Source organism: Dreissena polymorpha, chromosome 1 (assembly GCF_020536995.1).
Source record: "Dreissena polymorpha isolate Duluth1 chromosome 1, UMN_Dpol_1.0, whole genome shotgun sequence".
Lineage (NCBI taxonomy): Eukaryota > Metazoa > Mollusca > Bivalvia > Myida > Dreissenidae > Dreissena > Dreissena polymorpha.
This window is the reverse complement of record NC_068355.1, coordinates 205528304-205548571: the sequence shown is the minus strand read 5'-3', so window position 1 is coordinate 205548571 and position 20268 is coordinate 205528304. Positions and strand designations below refer to the sequence as shown.

Here is a 20268-nt window from a genome sequence, read left to right as displayed (position 1 = left end):
GTTTATATAAAGGTCATCACCGGAGTTCGCGGTCAGTAAAATAATCGTTATATAATAAAGACGCTATCCGTGAACTAGGTTACCTGGAATTTTCTTTAGACCAGAAATATGTTAAAAGAAGATATTCAGCAATATAATTATGGCATGTCAATAATAGATTCTTAATGTGTTTTCAACAATACAATGATAAATATTATTTTTAATAAATTTAACAATAATTATTCCACCATATTGCCTAATGTACTAAAGTGATATTATGAGCATGTAACAGTTTATAGGTGTCTATCGCAACCGTTGATTATTTTTGATGTTTCTACTTCATATACACTTATAGTAATTAATGCAGCATCAACATACTAAAACAATATACCAGAAAGAGAAAAATAATGCATTTGAATATTAACCGTACTTTCGTTTGACAACTGATCATGCGTTTACGAGTTGAACCTAAATTTAGTTTTAGTGCAGATTTGTTCATACGACACAAAGACACAATATTGTTTTACGGATCATTTCGGCTTACAGGACTGGGTGGGTCACGTAAGAATATCGAATATAAAATATATTTTTATAAACAACTGGTAGCAAGGTGAGTTGCAGATAATTGATCAGTAACCACATTTTAACTAACTATTTTGACCTGTTAATTCTTTTCAGCTCAATTCAACAGTGCAAAATGCCCATAATATCACTTTAAGCATGAGCACGATGATTCTCGATACTGTTAATAATCGAATCAAATAGCAATGCCCGACAGACCACTAAAACAGGTTTGTTCTCGTGTGGACGGTTGACTCATATGTTTAAATTTCACTTCCATTCTTCTTTTGGTTTTCTGTTTTGTATCTATAAGTTATGACCAGCAATATGTTATAATGTAAAATAAGCCGCGAAAACTCCCCGTAACATCCCGTACTGCGTGTCATGCAGCTAAGAACTGCACAGAAAAAGACATTCGCTATCCTTGATCTCATTCATTAAACTATTTACGCCGTATATCTTTTTTAAAGATATTTCTTGTTATATTTTATTTGTGTGTGTGTTAAGAATCGGTTTACATAAAGCACCAGCTCGTGAACACACTAAACATAAGCTTTGAAAAAGAAAATGTTAACCGAGCAACATGCCAACAAACTGCATAGGAAATCGGACAATAAATAACGATTTGGTATAGTTGTGTATTTGGAGCATATATCCTTTAGAATACTTACATCATTATGTCGTTGCATTTAATCGGTATGTTGCGTATTCCGCACGTCCCCAACTTTTTTGAAAACGGCCATTAGAATTGCGCCGCGCTGTTGGTAAACGGGGCTTAATGCATGAGCGTAAAGTTTCGTTCTAGATAATCCCGCACAGGCTAATCACAGACCGACTGCACAGGCTAATCTGGGACGTCGCTTTACGCACTTAAATCAAGACCAGTTTTTCCAGAGCGAGGCAAAATTCAACATACACCGATTTCAAGATGAATAGCAGGTATCACCGAACGTGAGTAACGACGATGTAAATACACGACAAATGTGGCGTAATAAAACCTACCCAGAAAAAAGAACAGACGGTTCGCAATTTTGCAGTCACCATTTAATTAAACATACCTATACATGTATTATAATATTAAGGGGCCTTTTTACGTTTTGGTATTTTGGCAAATTACAAAAAATGGTTTCAGGTACGCAAATGTTCGTTGTAGTTATGGTATTTGTGAGGAAACGGTAATACTGAACATTTAACATGCTCTAAAAATCCAATATTTGCATCTTTTGACGATTTACAAACCTGAAAATGATATAGCGTTGCAACGCGAAACAATTTACTAATTTGGATAGTTCTGTTTTTGTCGTTATATTGTGTGACACTACGAGGATTGCTATATGAAGTATAAAATACATCATTCATTTTATGAGCACGGATGGCCGAGTGGTCTAAGCCTTAGACTTTTACTCCAGGTGTCAGTCGTTCGAGCCCTGTTGAGGGTTACTTTTTTTCTTTTTTTTTTTAAATTTTATTCTTGTTTTTTATTGCAGCTTTTTAGATCCAATATTTAAATTCATCAATATAAAGCATTTAATGATGAACTTTAATACATGCCAAAATATGTGAAAAGATCCCTTCAAATCCCATTTCAGTTGAGACCGACTCAACTTGCCGTCTCGACTTAAATATTATTACTTGTTAAAGATGTAAGCAACGTTCTTCAAAAGGAGGTTAATGTATAACGTTTTGCGGGAAATCGTCTACCAATCTAACACGCAAATAAACAGTTTTCAGATGAAAAGGTAACATTCTCTTACTTTTCTTATTGATAAAACTACTTGTGGGTTGCTTCAGTACACAAATACGCGTTAAATTGAGTGACGGCTTCGTAAACGTTCAATTTATGTTTGAGGTTATTTTACACTAAATCAAATGCCAATGGCTGCCATAGAGACCCATAATGAAACCGCCAAATGTTATAGCATTTTTCCCGTCTTTGCTTTATTTTAGATTGTGCAAGCCTAGTTAAATATGAACATGGCTTCTTGGACATTAGAATAAAAAATGTATGTCTTGCAACTTCTAAGAAAATCTCATTTACCTGAACGCAAGCACCATCAGGTTTTTGCAGTGAGATTTCAACAAAAGCACAGTATCGTCGAGTATCCCAATATCGTGGGAGTTCTAACATCGTGGTATCCATTATTCTCGTGACCTCTCGTCGCGTGCGTTATTTTTCCGCGTGCCACTTCAGGGATGGAAACTAACGTTTTACAATTGGTTGCCCACACGGGCAACCAGGGCCCTCACACTACTTTAGGGGAAGGGGTCCGCAGCCCTTAGGAGGGGGAATTTTCACGGTGTTTTCCATTTTGGGGGATTTTTTTACTTACTGTCTCATTATTTCATTTGTACATGTTTGCACTATATTTATTGCATTTTTCATAATTTAGTATTTTTGAAAAGATTAAATTGAAATAGAATTGAGATATAATAATCATAAGACACATCTTTCTATAAAAAAAAAAAAAAAAAAAATTTTTTTTTTTTTTTTTTAGGGGGAATTTTTCCCCCCAAAAGGGGAAAAAAATATACTTTTCAGGTGGGGGACTGCCGCCGAAATTCGGCGGCCGTTTTTGATAGATTGAGGGCCCTGGCAACCATCTTTAGTATTTTGGTTGCCCAGGTAGTGACTAACGAGCCCAATACAATGTACATGTAGGGTCGTGTGTATATAAGAATTTTTTAAATAAAATAAAAGATAAGTAAACAACAACATTGCTTAATTAACAAACTTTATGTGTACACCCAATGTTTTCATTTTACATATGGCACTGCTACATATTTGTATAGTAATAATTGCAAACCAATTCTACAATGATCATTTTCATAACTACATACGTATCTGTATTTATCATAAAAATCAAAATGTAAATTAAATTTTTTATTTTCATGTACAATCGCTCGCGAATCAGCTAAAAAGAAGAATTCTTGTCGTAAAAACGTATACAATATAATTGTGCATAGATTCGAATTTACCCTTAAAAAATAGTCCTAATGAAGGAACTGAAACAGCATAACAGTAACGATACAGCCTGTTTGAATTATATTTCATTAAGAGGAAATGTCAATGCCACATAATTCGCGAGATACCGCGGTACTTTAGTTGAAATATACAACGAAACTTTTAATGGGAATTAAATTATCTCAATGTTGTACCCGCTACAAAATTTTTATTTACAAATAAATACACCCACGCCAATTTTCGCGCGCTTTTTATCAGGACAAAGAAATTCATGACCAGGACCGAAACTTAACGATTTATATACCAATAAACTGCCATTATCACCTTTGCAATGACACTAATTGATTATTTCTTAAGTGTTAAAAACAACCCCAGCCGTGTGTAAACAACACAGCTGTCACGTATCAACTGTTTTTCACGCTTCACTGCGTGCCATAGTAAGCCGCGAAACATAGAGTGTTAATACTAGCTAGAACCGGTCTTTTGTTATGTTAGCGAAAAGATTTAAACATGTCATTAAGTGATCATGCTCCTGGGATTTTTGGGAGCCATAGCCAAAGCGCGATATATTGGACAGCCCGATATACCGGTCCGCGATATATCGGTGTTGCAGTGTATTATGTGCTAATATAAGTCTGAGTTAAATCATTTTATTGGCTTTGATAAATGAATTTTATTAAACTAATTATTAACTCACAGTCGCCAATTTCATTAAATGTTTAAATGCACTTAGTCCAATTAATTAGACGTAATCTGTCGATGTAAATCGACCTCATATTTATAGGAGTAAAATCCACTGAATTGTTTCAAGCTTGAAAAGCAAGTTGCCCAGCCGGACTACTAACTTTTGATTTTGAGTTGCCCAGGCCAAAATGTACTAGCCCCGGGCTCACGGGCAACCACTAATTTCAATCCCTGCACTTATGTCAAAAGTGACAGCTGTTTGTTTACACAGCGTCCGAGAAGAAATTTGATGAAAATGCGATTCAAACAGGTAAATAAGAATAAATGTATAAGCACCTTTCTAAAAAAATTATATTTTACTATTCTATGTTCATAGCACGTGAAAAATGACCGATAACGCCCCAAAACGTTGCCCCCATTTTTTTCGTTTACAGAGAAGACAACGTGACATTTCCAGGGCCGCGTATGCAAATGAGTATTTAAATTTTAGGCCAAGCGATTTTTATTCTTCGCAGTGATTTTTTTTGATTTTTTTTCTTACAGCCTGTGCCTTTTGGATTGGGAAAATTAGCGCGATAAACCATGAAATTGGGAAAAATAGCGCGATAAACCATGAAATTGGAAAACATTATAAATATGATTATAAGAACAGAATTAAAATTATTAAAGTATGTTTGACAGCATTTTTATATTATAAAGTACTAATTTAATGTGTTCTTACAATGAAGACAATGTTAAGTTAATATCCTTCCACATTCATATCGAACTTGCAATAATCTATATAGATTCTTAAATATACCATTTAATCATAACCTCTTTAACAGTAAGAATTTAATAGAGTATTCTTTTAAATTAAATATCATATGGTGAAAACATTAACACATATTAATAAAAAAAACACTTTTGTGGTCTTGCTATGTTAATGATGTATTATATGGAGTTAAAATAATTTATTTCATTTCTTTACCTTTCAACCTCTTGCACTTCAATGCTATTTCAGTAAACTGTAAAGCGTGACAAACATAATAAAGCAGAATATGCATATGAATCTGATTTTACACAGATCCACTAACATATAAATCATATCATGTTTGTCTCTTTCCATTTTCGAACGATACTCATCTTAAATGCATTAACTTTGTGAGCAACGGTAGACTAACTCCAATTTCCCAACACTGATTTCCGTGATGCACATTCACTGTGAAGATTTGTAATGAATATTTGTTGTTTTTATCTCAAACGTTATATTTTGCGTTAATTGACACACGCATTAAATTATTCCGTAATAACCATATGATATCCGTTGTCAATTTTAATGTTATTTATCATTTTCGCCGCGCATCGCAAATTTCTCGTCTGCTTGCCGCCATCTTGGGCGTGTGTAAAAACAGGCGTTTACAATCGGGATACATCGACTATCGTCGGTATCCTCCGCAATATAGAGAGATGTGGATAGCAACGTAAAATCGTATTCGGCTAAATTCGCGAAAAATACGTAAGTCAGTTGTTGTTCGGCGACGATTCGGCAACTCGATCGGCACTCATTCGAAATTATTGCTAAATTACATTGTAATCTTATTGGCTTTATTGGGAAAATTTTGTCTTTTTTTGGGAAATTTTAATCAAATTTTTGGGAAAAAACGTCATTTTTTGCAATTGGGAAGCAGCCGAATATCGGCTGTAATTTCTGGCAAAAAAAATCACTGCTTCGGTTAAAGTGAATTGATATTTTAGCTGTTTTCTACATTTTATCAATGGTCTGCAATAAAATAGCACTGAGTTAAAGTCTCTATTTTAACGTTCAAAATCAACGCAAATTTCGTAAAGTATTTCGTCAAATAAGTTAACACCTAAACAATCAGCATTCCTTATAGCAATAGCCACAATTTCAACGCTAGATGTGGTATGATTACTAGATTTTTGTAGATACAAAATGCTTATTTTTATTTATTTGTGACCACAATAAATTCCATGTTAATTTCCTGCGATTATATCTATTCATACGACACATGAACACTAAAATGGTACCATGTTAAAACCATAATTAAAAATGAGCATTTTGTATTCACAAACATCTAGTGTACCAGACCACATCTGGCGTTGACATTTCGACAATGACCATAAGGAACAATAAGTTTTAATTGTTTAGCTTTATTTTACGAAATATTGTACGAAATTTTCGTTGATTTTGAGTAGTATTGTTACTTTATGTAAACGCAGCTTATTCTATTATGTAAGGATTGGGGATCCCTTTTATTGCATCGGGCCATTGCTGGTTCTGAGGAATAAGTTCTGTTTTTATGAGACATACGTAGATAGTGTTTTTATTATTTTCAGTGTTCAAAAGTTAGAACTTGTAAATCCCACATAAAAAATTCTCAGCTAAATGAAAGTTAATTAGTTACAGTAAACAATTGTTTTAATTGGCCTAATGCAAAAATACAATAACATTTTGAAACCGGAAGTTGATCAATTTTAACCTGGAATGTTTACCATGAACTTAGGATACACAGGGACCAAGACGCTTAGCAATAGGTATGCAATGAAAAGGTAGATTATGTAATATTTTGCTGCATGTTTTATCAACCGTAGTAACATTAACTGATAACCGATGTAATATTTAAGTGCTAAACCGCTAAGATCTCTTGACAGTTTACGTCCCGCGAGGCCGACTTTCGTTATTACCACGATGTTAGGATCCTTAAGGGGTGTTGGTGTAGTTTTGCTGATTTTTTTACAACAAATAGATTTTGTTCAAAATTTATATTCAAGTACTATATACAAATAATATGATTTTAGGTGCTACCTAATTTACGGGCAAAAGCTTTTTTTTAGTTTTTTTGGTAACCATGTATTTTTAATAAATATATGGACATGATTGTGTTCAAAATATTATAATTGTTGCAATAATTAAGTAATGCATAAAAAAAAAACAATCTTAAAACGAGTTACATGTTCCAAGCTTAAAGATCTAGCATCTTATAATTTTTTGTTTTCTAGCCACAGGAATTTATAGCTGGTTCGGTGTCTGTGGTATAGTGGATGGGGTGTCTGCTTACTGGCTTAGTCACTGGGAGGTCTCTGTATTGATCCCTTAAGTGGGAGCATTCTTTAGATAACCCTAAAGACATACTATGGCGTACCATTTGGGTTGAAAGTCAAGAAGACCTACAAGGTAAAAAGAGAGATGTACGTCGAAGTACAATAATTGTACGTCGACATAAATATAAAATACACTTCGAAGTATATATTTGTACGTCAAAGTACAACTTGTACTTCGACATACATGTTTGTACTTTGACGTACACATTTTCTGAACAGCCAATCAAAACACTGTTCTCTTGAGCCGCTTTTCCTTCAGATTTATTTATAATAAATGTTTAAAATCTCTTTTTTTAATTGAGGACAAAATGAATAAAAATATCAGAATGGCAAAAAAAAGAACACATAGAAGTTTCAAGTATTTAATGCATTGAAATAGATTATGTACAAATTTGAAGAAGATTCAATTGTTACCTTTTTAAAATTAAAATTATTCAGCATATTGTGAGTATTTATTGAACGGGATAAATAATGTATAATAACCTCCCTGTTGGTCGTATTTTGTGATAACCATAGCTTGCATAAGTCAGAGGTTAATTCCGCCACGCCAGGTCAATAAAAACGCACAATGGCCCCGTTTCATAAACGTTCGTACGCACGGTTTCTTACGTAAGTATACTTACGAACTTCGTAAGAAAATCCGAGCGTTTCATAAAATAATTCTCACGCAACCACCTGCTACGAATGCCTAAGTTCCAATGTAAAAGTTACGAATGGTCAAGGGCTGCTGTAGCGTTGTTTCCCTTGTTTGCAAAGTCGCGATGAGAAAACAAGGTAAAATGTAAACAAAGTTTATTTTAACGTTTCTTTTGAATTACCACTTTAACCAGGCTTTGTAGTACTGGATAGACATTGTCTAAATACAGAAGAGAGGATGATTACAAAAGCAACTCTTATATAAAACTGAAAAGGTTAGTTAGATCTATAAAACTGAAAAGGTTAGTTAGATCTATGTCAAACTGGAATGTATGGAGCAAACTGGAATACATGGATAATTGATACATAAGACACGGACATATTTATTGTGGCATTTAATAACGACTCTACAATGCAACAATATCAAAGTTTCCTTCTAGGATTGAATTAACTGGAAGGTTATCTTTGATTATGTTCAATGTGTCAGTGATTTATAATAAATGGAATGTTCAAAACAGGAGAAGAACAACATAAGGTACAAAATGTAACTTTCCTTTTGTAAATAACTTTTAATAAGTTGTTTGTTCGATAATTAAATTTACAGATGATAACAGTACAGTATGGTTTGAGAAGTATTTAATACATGGAACAAGTTAGTAGCCTTTATTCAGTGGTTTTAGTTCGAGATCTACATTATTATCACAGCTATACATGTTTTTACTTTATTTATAAAGGCTTCAAAATTATCATGTTTCAGATAAAAAACAACATATTTTAAGTCGATACTATCAATGATAGCTAGTTGATATGTATGCAGAAACAAACTATATTTATTTTCTGTGATAATTTTCAATGCCAGAGTTGAAAGTTGGTTTTGATTTAGATCATTTTCGCCAATAGCAATTACCATAATACTCTAGTATACAAAATACTAAACATATACTTTGTTCTCTTAAAAAACAGACTTTCAGTTAACGCTTGGATCGCTTGACAAACAACATGACTGAACTATTTTTGGAAATGCTCAGTTGCTAATAACAAACAAATATATATGGATCTTCACAGAAAATAAATAAATATAATTTAATTCATTGAAAAGTTCTTCACATGCTGCTAAATTTTCATAATTATGAACAAAACTAAAGGCCGCACGTACTCAATTTATTCCTGCATGTTTCCTTATATTTATCCTTTACCATATTCATGTTCGCATACAACGAAATTTCCAATATCAAATGTTATAATTTAAAACTTTTGGTATAAGTCAAATATTAAATTTTGTTATAAGTGCCTCAGAAATCAGTGCATGGTATAAAACAACATTTCAATATTTTGCTTTTTTTTAAACATAAATTTGAAAATCACAATACTTATGTTCAAATCTTTAATAGTTTAATTTTCATTAGTTGATAACACTGTATTGAATAACTATATTAGATTTGTGTATTTATACTTGTTGATAATTTATGACATGCCATGTAATTGTAAAGTACATTTATTTCAATATTTTGAGTTCATATGGTGTTCAAAATGTTGAAAGAAAACAATGAAATTATTTAAAAAATTTGATTGCCATGCTAGCAAATGTACTACACAACACACAAAAGTACAGTTATGTTCATTTGTTTTTTATTTAAATGTACAAGAAAATGCATTAAAAACTTAAACAAACTACATGTACTTATAATTATTAAGGCATTATTACTCATCAGAATATTTCCTGAAAAAAAAAGGAATTCAATTTTACAAAAAAAAAGATAATAATCACAGAATTGCTTTTCACAATTTGAGATAAAATTAATAGGGCTTTGCAAGTTTTAGGGCCTTACTTTTAACAAGTACTTAATCTCATTAATTAACTTTTGAAATGGTGATATGCATTCCATTTACAAAACTAAGAATAAACTTCAAGGGGAATTGTACACAGATTGTCAAAAGGACCATTTTCAAATTTAAGTCACAGATACAAAATATAAAAGAAAACTGTAAATCAAGGAGCAGATTTAATGTCAGTAATAATATTATTAAGACTCAAACTAAAAATACAGTTTTTCTTATGAGTTATCATCATTTGTAATGAATACAGTTATAAAGAGTTATGATTGAATAATTCTTAATTATGCTGTTGTTTCTATTTAATTCTGTCAAATAACATGGATCAGATATATGAATTATACAATTAATGTTTAATATAATATTCAGGATGGCTGAGTGGTAAAGGAAAATGAAATGTTATTTTAAGGACCACCATGGGGAATTACATTTTTAGGTCATCTATTTTTTGAAAAAAAATTATGACCTATTGCCACCACCTTGGCGTCGGCGTCTGCGTCTGCGTCGGCGTCGGCGTCCGGTTAAGTTTTGCGTTTAGGTCCACTTTTCTCGGAAAGTATCAATGCTATTGCATTCAAACTTGGTACACTTACTTACTATCATAAGGGGACTGGGCAGGCAAAGTTAGATAACTCTGGCGTGCATATTGACTTAATTATGTGCCCTTTTTATACTTAGAAAATTGAAAATTTTGGTTAAGTTTTGCGTTTAGGTCCACTTTTTTCAGAAAGTATCAATTCTTTTGCATTTAAACTTGGTACACTTACTTACTATCATGAGGGGACTGGGCAGGCAAAGTTAGATAACTCTGGCGTGCATTTTGACAGAATTATGTGCCCTTTTTATACTTAGAAAATTGAAAATTTTGGTTAAGTTTTGTGTTTAGGTCCATTTTATTCCTTAAGTATCGAAGCTATTGCTTTCATACTTGCAACACCTACTAACTATCATAAGGGGACTGTGCAGGCAAAGTAATATAACTCTGACTGGACTTTCGGCAGAATTATGTGCCCGTTTTATACTTAGAAAATTGAAAATTTGGTTAAGTTTTGTGTTTAGGTCCACTTTATTCCTACAGTATCAAAGCTATTGCTTTCATACTTGCAACACTTATTAACTATCATAAGGGGACTGTGCAGGCAAAGTTATGTAACTCTGACTGGCATTTGGACGGAATTATGGGCCCTTTATACTTAGAAAATTGAAAATTTGGTTAAGTTTTGTGTTTTGGTCCACTTTACCCCTAAGTATCATAGATATTGCTTTCATACTTGGAACACTCGCAAACTATCATAAGGGTACAGTAAAAGGACAAGTTGCATAACTCTGGATGTCATTTTTACGGAATTATGGCCCTTTTTTGACTTAGTAACTTTGAATATATGGTTAAATTTTGTGTTTCGATCCACTTTACTTCTTAAGTATCTTGGCCATTGCTTTCAAACTTCAAATACTTTCATGCTATCATGAGGTTACTGTACCTGGCAAGTTGAATTTTACCTTGACCTTTGAATGACCTTGACTCTTTAGGTCAAATTATTAAATTTTGCTAAAATTGCCATAACTTCTTTATTTATGATTACATTTGATTGATACTTTGACAAAACTACTCTTACCTGACATACCACAATAGACTCCACCCAAACCATCCCTCGTGCCCCCCCTCCCCCCCCCCCCATTTTTTTTTTATTTTTTTTTTAAAGATCATCTCACAAATGACCACCACACCCTCACCCCCCCCCAAATTTTTTGTTTAAACGGTTAAAAAACACAACTATTTATTTTTATTATTTTATGTTTGAAATACCGTCCAACCATCGCGCCCAAGAATCCCCCCACCCCCCCTCCTCCCACCCGAATCCCCCCCCCTCCTAAATTTTATTATTATTTTTTTCTTTAAGATCATCTCACAAATTACCACCACACCCTATATTATTTTATGTTTGAAATACCGTCCAACCATCTATACACCCCTCTTCACTCCACCCCTCCCTCCTTTGTGATTGAAAATGAGAGTCCCTTCACCTTTAAAAAGGAAAATAGATGAGCGGTCTGCACCCGCAAGGCGGTGCTCTTGTTTTACTGTTGTTTTTGCTTCTAAAATTCTATTCTGTGGTTAAAATCTAGCAATGTAAGGCTTTTACTGTCATAAGTCAAAATTAATCAACCTGTGAACACGTCCCTTAAATATTGAAACCCTAAAGATGTGAGCATACCGGTATTATTGATATTATTATTTGGATTACCATTACAACAGAACCAAACTTAAAATGGGTCCACTCAATTTTATTTATTTATCACTTATTTGAAGTAAAAAATATGTGATATGTTATGGCATTGATTAATCTTATTTGCACATTTTGGTTACTCATAGTAAGACATAGCCATGACAATCTTATATATAAGGTTTATATTGTGTTGTTATTTAAAAATATAAGTTTATACAAAAAGAAAAAATAATTTTCAATCGTTTCAGTTTTTACTGTTGGAATGAAATTCCAGCATGTACATGAAAATGTTCTCTACTTTATATTTTGGTTTTTAATTTCTATTGTTAGAATAAATATTCACAGATTTTCTATTTAAAAAAGTACATGGTATTCTTAATCTCCAACAAGCTGTAGCGCTCTATGTCCACATAGAGAAGAGGCCCAAAAACTCCCTTGATTGATTCCATATCAACATTTCTTTAAATAAAAATTGAACATAAAATGTACCAGCGCAAAATGTAATGTATCCTTAATTAATTTTGGAATGAAACAAAACTGTCAGTCATGATTGAAACCCTCATGGCTGTTAATCATCAGGACCCCTGCGAAGATTTGTTCTAGAAATTGGAACGGTTCTGGAACTGTTCTAGAACATCCAGAACAGTTCTAGAATGTTCCATATTCGCGTTCTAGTTGCGTTCTAGAACTAATGTTCTGGAATTGTTCCAGAACTGTTTTCTAGAATAATTCCAGACATTTGTGGAACAAGGCTTAGTTCTGAATCTGTTCCAATAATATACAAGAACATTTTTAGAACATTTCTAGAACAAAATAAGTTCAAGAAATTTCTAAAAATGTTCTAAACTGTAGTTCTAGAACACATTTAGAACTCTTTAAGAACCAGTAAGTTCTACAAACGTTCTAATGGGGAATAAGAACACATGTAGAACAGGTCTAGAATCAAAGTCTACAATTGTTCTACATATTTAAAACAAACTAGTTCAGACAATGATAATTTGACTTCTTTCAAATTATATTTCAAAACAATTTTCACATTGAAACTTTGCTTGCTGTGGTGTCTGCAAGATATTGCTGTCATATCATGAGATATATATATCATACACAAACAGAGGACTAATGTTAAGGAGGAGTGTTTGTTGATAGGTCTGGGATACTTTCATAAAACATTATGTGGGTACTCACTAGAAACGACGTTACGAGGCACTTCTAATGAGAATCCAAACATAAGCTTTTTTTTGACCAAACATTTTCTAACTAAGAACTCTGAATAAATTTAGTTCATGAACTATCAATTTATTCCTTTTCCTCATACAGACAACTATACAGTTCATTATGAAAATGTCACTTGGTTTTTATTGTTGAATGTAGCTTATATAAGTAAATTTTTGAAAAAGATGTACATACTTAAGTCTGTAATCATTACATGTTAAAAATACAACATTTACATACATTTTCAACATGTACATGACTTGTTGAAAATGATTGACTATTTATTTTTAATGAAAGTAACAAACACAATATATGAAATGACTTTGCTTATTTATGACTGAATTTTTTTAATTTCTGAATGCTAAATGTTTAAATGAATAACAAAAATGGACTGTACAAAAATATGCTATAAAACTGTTACATTTTATACAAATATCTTTTCTTAATCAAAAGTTATGTAGAAAACAACAGAATTTTCCTTGCATCAGTTCTGCGAATCATGATTTAAATCTATATATATATATATATATATATATATGCATTAGGAAAATCATTAAAATACAGGATATTAAAATCTTAATAACTTTTGAACCAGAAAAGCTATTTTAAGATTTTGATCAGTTATGATAAGTTCTGAATGAGAAGAATATGATTTTGTTATAAAATACAAAATACATGTAAGGTCAGTAATAGCTCTGGGCAGATACATTTTGAAAAGATAGTCAAAAAGGAGTAATCAAACATCAAAGTTATTTCTCCTTTGCTAAAATATTTGTTTCATTTCTTACAAAACTGAAAACTGTGGAAAGTGATTTCCCGGGTGTACTTTGTCCAGGGTTTTCCATGGAAATCCATGGAAAATATGAGGCTGGAGTATTCGGACTAAGTTTCCAGCCTTTTCCAGCGTCAATATTAAAAAAAAAAGGGTGGAAAATTGTCCATGGTATGTGAAAATAGCCTGGAATAGTTTCCATGGTTTTCCAGGCTCCCTGGAATAATTACCATGGAACAATTTCCAGGGTTTTCCAGCCAGCATGGAATAAATACCGTCCGAATACTCCATGTAATCCGGAAAACCATGGATTTTTTTCCAGGGTTTTCCAGATTACATGGAGTATTCGGACGGTATTTTTTCCATGCTGGCTGGAAAACCCTGGAAAATGTTCCAGGGTTTTTCTTTGTTTAATATTCCATGGATGCCTGGTATAACATGGAAAATTGTCCAGCGTTTACCATGGTCACTGAATAGAAAAAGAAATTTCTGGTCTAAAAACAATATTCATGTATTAAATGAATACAATACTCACAGCTTAAATAAATCATAATTTAAGGTTAGATTAAAACAAAACAAAAAATCAACATAATGCCTTAGTTTCTTCGATGTATTATTTTGTTCACAATTCATCAAAATATAACATCAGATTACAAATTGTGTTACATTTATTTAACAAATTATTCAAAAAATTGATCAAAAAAGTGTTGTTTAATACATGCTTACAAAGCCTCTAGGTCCATTATCATAAATCAGGCCCTTACATAACAGAACAGGCGCTACTTTAAAAGTTAAAAAGTATAATGCAACCTTAACAACATGTATTCAAAGTAACAAAATACAAGCAAGTCAAGTAATATACAGTAACAATTCACGAACCCTGTACAAACGATATACAAGAAACAAAATGAAAAATTAAAGTTATTTTAGCTACTTCATGTTTGTCACAATATATGTAGCTGCCCATGAGCACAAGGATACTATTTTTCTCAGCTACTTTCACTTTAATGCAATTTAGGTGCTGAATTTCATTAAAATACTTTTATATAATTTTATTGTTCAAAGAAATTCAGAACATAATGCATGTACATGTATTACTTTCCAAGTGACAGTTTAAAATATAATTGCAAGTCTAAAACTTGTGAAGGCAGCTTAGTAAATTATAAGTACCCAGGTGGGATAAAATTACAGTTTTTAAAAACTTTTTTGTTAATTAGCTAGGCTTCAGTAGGTCGTGGATCTTTTATAGAACTTGTACTGCTGTTATACTGTACGGCTCCTGCATGATCTCTGAAAGAAAAACAAAGCAAACAATATTACAAGAAAGTCATAAGTTTTTTACATTTATCTGTAAAAGTAAATGTGCAGCAATCATATGATTGAATATCTATACTTCAATGCTCATTCATATTTTAATCTATTTTAGATATTTCATATCACTGCTCAATTCGGTACATCTGGCTTTTTTGTATTTGAGCGAACATTTACGATCCTAAGTAGTTAGCAATTATTTCTTTTCCATTTACTGAAATTTATTCTCTTAAAGTTTGCAAGCGGGCTTTAATCTACTTGCAAACAGGCAACCACACAGGAAAACTGAGACTTTCAAGTGAATAAATTGGTGATTTAACTTATATTTTTATATGACTCTCTTTTATTTTGAAATTTATATTGTTGTTTTCTTAAATGCCCCAAAACGGGGTACACTAGCATGTATCTGGAAACTCAAACATATATAGGAATTTTATATTCAGATATTGCTATATGAAAGTTATGCTAATTTGCTAATTCATATAAAAATAACCTGTAATTGAAACTAGACCAAAATATTGGATACCAAAAAGACAAAATACTTTCAGGTGGTTAACACTTAATTACTTATATGAGCCCGGGGCATAACAATATTTACCATGAATTTGTGGCCATGTTAGTCCTCTTGGTAAATGCGCCAAAAGAGCCGCTTTGCTGTCTTGGGTTATTTCCCTGCCAAACTCTGCAGTATCTTCCATCAACTGGTCAGCTACAGTTAAAGCACATAATGAAAATGTATATAGAAAATAATTCAAGTATTGTTTTAAATATTTAGTAAAATGGTCTTTAAATAATAACTTACAATGAAGTTAATACATCACAAAGCATAGCATAACAAAATTTGTAGGTATGATTAGTACAAATTTATTATTGCTATAATTAGAATGATGTGTAATTCTATTGGTATGAAAATGCACAGTGAAACCTAAAAAACAATGCTATTGGTTTAATTAATTTATTTATAAACATTAACAGCATTAATGAGCATTGAGTTCTCATCATGCACAGCACATAACTCCCTTAGCCTCAGTTCCCTAGCCATGCATTATAAACTTCCGATACTACATTCAAGCTTATTAATATCTCCACATAGGACTTCCTTTATCAAGCTGCAAACTGCACTTAGTGAAAATGTGTGTGACAGCTGCTTTTAAACTTCTATATTTGCCATACTTTTACCTAAAATGTCACATAAAAAAGGTCTACAATGATGACATAAGAAGAATAAATTTAAAGGAATATTTAGAAATAATGAAAAGCACAAACCTTCAGTTGTTGTTCTATTCCTAGACAGACTTCTGAAACACTTGTATGCATCACTTTTTAACAACATTTCATGTCACTTTCCAAATGATATCCATACATTATAATTTTAAGAAATTCTTGTTAATGGAAAAACTCATTAACTCTACTGTTTGTGAACATTACATTAACTTCATTTTAACAACAAGTTTAACCTGCATTATTATTTTCTGCAATACGCCAGAATTTCAATCTAACAGGTAAACTTTCTGTATTTGAACTCAGCCAATCAGAAAAGGCTGTGATATTTTATAACCAATAGATTAGCAGCAGACATATCTGACTCACACACAGGTTTATCAGATAGTTTGTTAATTGCAAACCTGGACTGTAGTTAAATATTGAGTGTGTATACACCTTGAACAGGGTTAAAGAATTTAAACTTGTAGACATTGCTTTGAAAGTTACTACTATTACTTCTACTACTAGTACTACTACTACTACTACTACTTCTGCAAAACTACTACTACAATTATAACAGCCACAACAACAACAACAACAACAACAACAACTACTACTACTACTACTACTACTACTACTACTACTACTACTACTACTACTACTACTGCTACTTCTACTTATACTACTACTACTACTACTTCTACTACTACTACTATTACTACCACTACTACTGCTGCTACTACTGCTACTACTACTACTACTGCTTCAACTACTACTACTGCTTCAACTACTACTACTACTACTTCTGCTGCTACTGCTGTGGCTGCTACTACTCCTGCTGCTGCTGCTGCTGCTGCTACTACTACTACTGCTGCTGCTGCTGCTACTACTACTACAACTCCTGCTGCAGCGACTACTACTACTACTGCTGCTGCTGCTGCTGCTGTTACTACTACTACTACTACCACTACTACTACTACTACTACTACTACTACTACTACTACTACTACTACTACTACTACTACTACTACTACTACTAGTAGTACATTAACTACTATTGCTACTACTACTGCTACTACTACTACTACTGATGCTGCTACTGCTACTACTGCTGCTGCTGCTACTTCTACTACTACTACTTCTACTACTACTACTTCTACTACTACTACTGCTGCTGCTGCTAATGCTACTTCCTTAACTACTACTACTACTGCTGCTACTAGTATTGTTATTATTATTTATACTACTATTGCTACCGTTACTGCTACTATTCCTGTAAATGCTAAAACAACAACACAATAATAACTGCTACTACTGCTACTGTCATTTAAATTTGCACCAATAGTATAATTATAAGTAGTTTAACTGCTTATACAACTTATACAACAACCACTTTTACTTCTACTCCTACAACATATTCTACTGCCAGCCTCAGCATTACTACTTCTACCACTACTACTACTACTACTATAACTACTACTATTTCTGCCCAAACTATGCACATTGTTTTATGTTTTATTCATATGTTGTGTAAATTGTTGAACTCTGATTTACTTTGAATAAAATGTGTTGCATTTTTATAAGTTAATTTCTCCTCTTATAAAGTCTAAGTTTTTTCCAGGGTCAGCTGAAAATGTTAGAGTCTTTTCCATGCTTAAAAAATTCTATGTTCCACTTTCCATGCTATCTGGAAATATTTTCCATGGTTATCCAGCCTAAATCCAGCGTTTTCCATTCCTTTTCCATGCATTTCCATCCAAGGCTGGAAAATGCTTGGAAAAAAAGTCCACGTTTCATGGACATTTCTAGAACAAAACCCTGGAAAACCCTGGAAACTGTTTCAAATTCCAGGGATTTCCATGGAATTCCATGTTATACCATGGATTTCCAGCCTAAGTTCCATGATTACCCTGGACAATGTACACCCGGGTTAATCTTGATGCAAGACTGTTCATTTCAAAATGGCATGACCATGTGCACTAGGCATCAAAGCAACATATTCTTCTTCAGGTGTGGAATTTACACTAATATTTATATAAACTAATGTATCTATCAAGTGTTCTGCAGGTACAATTTCCACAAGGTTAGTAGCTCTAACTTTTGTAAGATGACTATTCATGTTTTCAGAGTTATATTTCTTTATAACAGCATAAACTAAATTGTTGTCTTTGCAATAAATAAAGTATTCAAGGCTACCAACTGATGTTGAACTACTATCGTAAAGCACAATGTAGCAAATTCTTCTCTGCATCCTTCCATATCTCCTGGATGAAAACTGTTTTCCATGAACACGAATACGGTCGGCGATTTTCATTTCTCTCACAGATTCAGGGATGCAATTTGATAGAGCTCGAACAATATCTTCATTCAATTCATGTTCATCCAAACTCTTGATTATTCCACATATGTCACAGTTATCTGCCTTTTCACTTAACTTCCAAAGAGAAGATGATGTTGATTCAATACCCTTTTGTCTCAAATTTGACTCTGTATGTTTGTATTTCATTATTTGCTTCATTACATTACCAGTGCCATGAGCAGCTTGCAGAATTGTAGAATTTGCATCCTCAAAAGGAAAGGTACTCCAAGCCCACAGAGGACCCCATAATGAAACATACCAAACTAAATGAGAACAAGCATTATGCACATTTAGACCACAGGATCCAGCAGAATACAACTTTGCAAAATCTGCATGAAATGTATTGAGTAATGCAGCAGCTTTCTGTAATTGAGCTGTAGATATACTGTCCCCTAAAAGTATGTAAACAGCTTGAGACAAGCATGCAAAATGCTCTAAAAATCTGTCAGGCAAGATGCCAGATAACGAAGGGATAGCATAGAATAAAAGCCATGCTTGTAATTCTGTGGCTTTTAAGCTTAGGAAGTGTTTTTCTAAATCCCGAGGCAATCTTTCAATACTTTGTGGTGGTTTGATATTCTGCAAACGTTGGGATACCACTTTTATATGCTTTCCAATGAAATAGTCCTTGCCACTTTCACTTGATGAAAACCACTTCTTTAATAATGTATTTGTTATACCCAGAAGAATGCCATGCATGTAGTCAGGAACAGTCCCTGTAACAAGATCATAGGACTGTATTGCAAGCATTCCAGAAACACCTTTAAAACCCTTAACTCTTTTTTTGATACTTGCAATTTTCATTTGCTCTGCAACTTCTTGATGATTTCTGATTTTTGCCTTTTCAGTTTCCTCTTTGTGTGGAAAAAACCTTGCGTTTCCTTTCCCTTGTTTTACAACAACTCCTGGTTCTTCACATGCTATACAACTTTCTGCTCCATTAAAGTATGTCATGTTTAGCAAGCTTGCCTTGGCAGGTAAATCAAAAACTCCACAAATAATCGCCAGTTTAACAACAATTACTTCATGTTCAACTACAAGTTCCAAACCTTTTGTGTACATGTTCTCCAATTCTGCGCCTACATGTTCCATAAAAATTTGAAATGGTGGCTTTCCTTTTCCTTGCCAAATTCCTAGAAGTAACACATTTTCCCTAGCAAACCTATGTTTTGGACTAAGTTCATTAATTGCTATAAAAATTGGCCACAATTCAACTTTTGATGATGAGAACAGATTAATTCCATCAGTATTTAATATAGCAGTTAAATTATAATTTAATCCAATACTTGCAAGAAAACCACCAGGTCTTAGAAGTTTCCTGTACTCTGACCCATCTGTTATATCAGTAAGAACAGCATCATCCTTCCTGTCATTTATTTGGCTTTTACACTGTCTTATTTCCTGTAATATACCAGGAGTTTTCAGA

At 32.9% G+C, this 20268-nt stretch overlaps 1 protein-coding gene and 1 long non-coding RNA gene across 2 annotated transcripts in view; one reads left to right on the top strand and one right to left on the bottom strand.

The window, feature by feature from the left end:
• The window catches only part of LOC127866013 (uncharacterized), a 189062-nt gene that overhangs the window by 65341 nt on the left and 103453 nt on the right, over positions 1-20268 (top strand). The window lies entirely within an intron of this gene.
• Positions 14682-16736, bottom strand: LOC127864750 (uncharacterized). Its single transcript, XR_008042269.1, has 3 exons — positions 16547-16736; positions 15879-15989; positions 14682-15259 (listed from the first exon to the last, which is right to left on the bottom strand). It is a non-coding gene; the product is annotated as an uncharacterized LOC127864750 (long non-coding RNA).